The sequence below is a fragment of the Euleptes europaea genome, chromosome 4, assembly GCF_029931775.1.
Source record: "Euleptes europaea isolate rEulEur1 chromosome 4, rEulEur1.hap1, whole genome shotgun sequence".
Lineage (NCBI taxonomy): Eukaryota > Metazoa > Chordata > Lepidosauria > Squamata > Sphaerodactylidae > Euleptes > Euleptes europaea.
In genome coordinates this window covers 75,883,730-75,887,497 of record NC_079315.1, presented here as the reverse complement: position 1 = coordinate 75,887,497, position 3,768 = coordinate 75,883,730, and positions in this window count along the sequence as shown.

Here is a 3,768-nt window from a genome sequence, read left to right as displayed (position 1 = left end):
TTATGCTATATTCTCAACATTAGTATTATTCTCTTCTACAGAACAAGACCTTTCATTTGATACCATTCATTAAACTCTAAGACCCAGCATTCTCATTTAATTCACAAAATACTATATTGTTTACATTTCAACTTTGTATCACAGAAGCTAATCTGTAAATAGTCAGGCAGCTTATCTACAAGTCTTTGACATTGCAGCTGTAACTGTGAAAGTCTATGAAGGCTCTGTGAAGGGCTCTCTGTGTTAGATGTTTACAGTATCTCTATCCAGAGGACATATCAGATGTCACACTGTCTGGAGGGCATCCTTACTGAGCATGTCTCTAGCAAGGACAAGTCATTTGAATGTTACTGCAGCCTCTGTTTGAATGTGAGAGACTGAAGCCTTTTGCTTTTAACTTTAATTCTGTTCTATTAACAGGTTTATGCTTATGTTACAAGCAAAAGTTAAAAGGATTGTTGGTTCTTGTAGGTTATCCGGGCTGTGTAACCGTGGTCTTGGAATTTTCTTTCCTGACGTTTCGCCAGCAACTGTGGCAGGCATCTTCAGAGTAGTAACACTGAAGGACAGTGTCTCTCAGTGTCAAGGGTGTAGAAAGAGTAATATATAGTCAGAAAGGGGTTGGGTTTGAGCTGAGTATTGTCCTGCAAAAGTATTGTCCTGTAAGTATCAAGATAATGTGCTAATGAGGGTATGGTATGTTAATATGGAACCATTGTATCCTGAAGTGATCTGTTAATGTGTGTAATCCAAAACTAATCTGTCTGGCTATTGTTGAATGTTGTCTTTGTCTGGAGGTGTTTCAGGGCAGGAAGCCAAGCCTTATTCATTCTTAAACTCTCCTCTTTTCTGTTAAAGTTGTGCTGATGTTTGTGAATTTCAATGGCTTCTCTGTGCAATCTGACAAAATAGTTGGTAGAATTGTCCAGTCTTTCAGTGTCTTGGAATAAGACCCTGTGTCCTGTTTGTGTCAGTCCATGTTCAGCCACTGCTGATTTCTCAGGTTGGCCAAGTCTGCAGTATCTTTCATGTTCTTTTATCCTTGTTTGTATGCTGCGTTTTGTGGTCCCGATGTAAACTTCTCCACAGCTGCAAGGTATACGATATACTCCTGCAGAGGTGAGGGGGTCTCTTTTGTCTTTTGTTGATCGTAGCATTTGTTGTATTTTCTTGGTGGGTTTAAACACTGTTTGTAGGTTATGTGTGCCTGCCACAGTTGCTGGCGAAACGTCAGGAAAGAAAATTCCAAGACCACGGTTACACAGCCCGGATAACCTACAAGAACCAATGAACTCTGACCGTGAAAGCCTTCGACAATATTTTAAAAGGATTGTGTTCTTCATGTATGCAATGTGTGTGTGTTTGTGCTGTTTTCTTAATGTAGTTGTGTTAATGTCTGAATGATTCTGCATATGTACAACCTAATATGCTATTCATGTGCTCTATATGTCAAAGCCCGTGACAAGGGAAGTGATTTGCAGCCTAGAATTGGCATTGGGGTAGTGCACAAACACCTGGTTTCTTTAAATGAAACAAAATCCTCTGGGCCAGATGAATTGCACCCAAGGGTACTCAAAGAACTTGCAGATGTAATTCTGAACCTCTGTCCATTATTTTTGAAAAGTCTTGGCAAACAGGTGAAGTGCCAGAAGATTGGAGGCGGACAAATGTTGTCCCCATCTTCAAGAAGGGGAAAAAGGAGGATCTGGGTAACTACCGACCCATCAGGTTGACTTCTATACCAGGAAAAGTGTTCGAACAAATCATCAAACAGTCAGTCCTTGAGCATTTAGAAAGGATGGATCTGATCACTAAGAGCCAGCACGGGTTTCTCAAGAATAAGTCATGTCAGACTAATCTTATCTCCTTTTTTGAGAAAGTTACTACCTTGCTGGATCAGGGGAATGCTGTAGACATAGTTTATCTAGATTTCAGTAAGGCTTTTGATAAGGTTCCACATAGTATTCTAGTTGACAAATCGGGAAAATGTGGTTTAGATCCTATTATTGTTAGGTGGATGTGCAACTGGTTGACAGATCGTACCCAAAGAGTGCTGGTTAATGGTTCCTCATCCACTTGGAGAGAAGTGACTAGTGGAGTTTGTAAAGAAAAAGTATCCTACTTTTCCTTTTTGGTTACAGAACATTGGTTCAGGCTGCGGCCTACTATGGTTCAATATCAAACTTTGGGGGCTGATGATAGAAACCAGCCCTCTTGCTAATCAACCCCGTGAGAAGTACTTTCAGTTTGAGGAATGTCTTTGAAGGCCGGAGGCCGCCCTTATCCAGCTGTCTCCACTTCAAACTCATCCTCCCTATTGTAGAGCCATAAACCAGCTATTTGTTTCCAAGGTTACAACTCTAGCAGCTAATTGTTATCTCTTGAGCCTGAGAAAACCCAGGTGTTTTGCATTTACTGCAGAAATGCAAACTCATCTTCAGTATCAAAGGCATAGAGATGACATGATGATTATTTTATTGGTTTATTGGAATCCTGACAATTTCATTGGTTAACTGGCCATTACCTGATGAAATTGAAAGGATAAAATGAACCTTTGAGTCACAAAACTATGGAGTCTGGGACACGCTGGCGTGTCCTAAACTTTCCATCACCAATTTATGATTCTTTTGCCCTAGGGGGAAACCTTGCATGACTGATACGCGGCATGATGGAAGCAACGATGCTTTTGGAACTCTGGTAAACTTTGTGAACAACAATCTTCGTCTTTTGTAACTCTCATTTAAGCCTGACCAATTGCCTGAACCTAAGAGCTTACTGTGTAGTTAGACATTATTAGACTTTCTTGTTTTGTGCTATCTGCTCCATGAATATTTACCTTTTCTGTAAATGAGCACAATCTTTAAATAAATTCTTTAACCTATATTGGCGTGTCTTGTAACTCTTGTGGGGTCTCAAGGCTAAATCCACAGTGCCTTATTTTGTCCTAGGACCACCTACCAAGTGTGTTATTTTATGTGGGAAACCTTCCCCTGGCAGAGCCTCTACTCTGCAAGGTCGGTGTTCCCTTTTTGACTTCTTGGAAACTAGCTGGGGAAGAGTTGCTCTCAGTCCCCCGCAGGAAAGCTAGCCTTTTGAATTGAGAGCTGGTGGCAGTCTACCTTCACTGAGCTCAGGAAAGACGCTTGAACTCAGTGGGTTATTTAGTTTGGAGAACTCTTGGCAACTTTTGAACCAAAAGAGGAACCGGCCTGGCGGCGGCTAGACCAAGTCTCCTCTACAGAGTTCCTCAGGGATCTGTGCTGGGCCCTGTGTTGTTAAACATCTTTATAAATGATTTGGATGAAGGAATAGAGGGGATGCTTATTAAATTTGCAGATGATACTAAATTGGGAGGGATAGCAAATATGGTAGAAGACAGAGCCAAGATGCAGGATGATCTTGACAGGCTGGAGAAGTGGGCTAGAACTAATAAAATGCACTTCAACAAAGACAAATGTAAAGTTCGGCATTTAGGTAGGAAAAATCAAATGCATAATTATAAGATGGGGGAGACTTGTCTGAGCAGTAGTGTGTGTGAAAAGGATCTTGGGGTTTTAGTAGACCAAACACTGAACATGAGTCAGCAGTGTGATGCGGTAGCTAAAAAGGCAAATGCAGTCTTGGGCTGCATCAAAAGAAGTATAGTGTCCAGATCACGCGAAGTGATGGTATTGCTTTACTCCACTCTGGTTAGACCTCAACTAGAGTACTGTGTTCAGTTTTGGGCACCACAATTTAAAAAAGATGTAGACAAGCTGGAACGTGTCC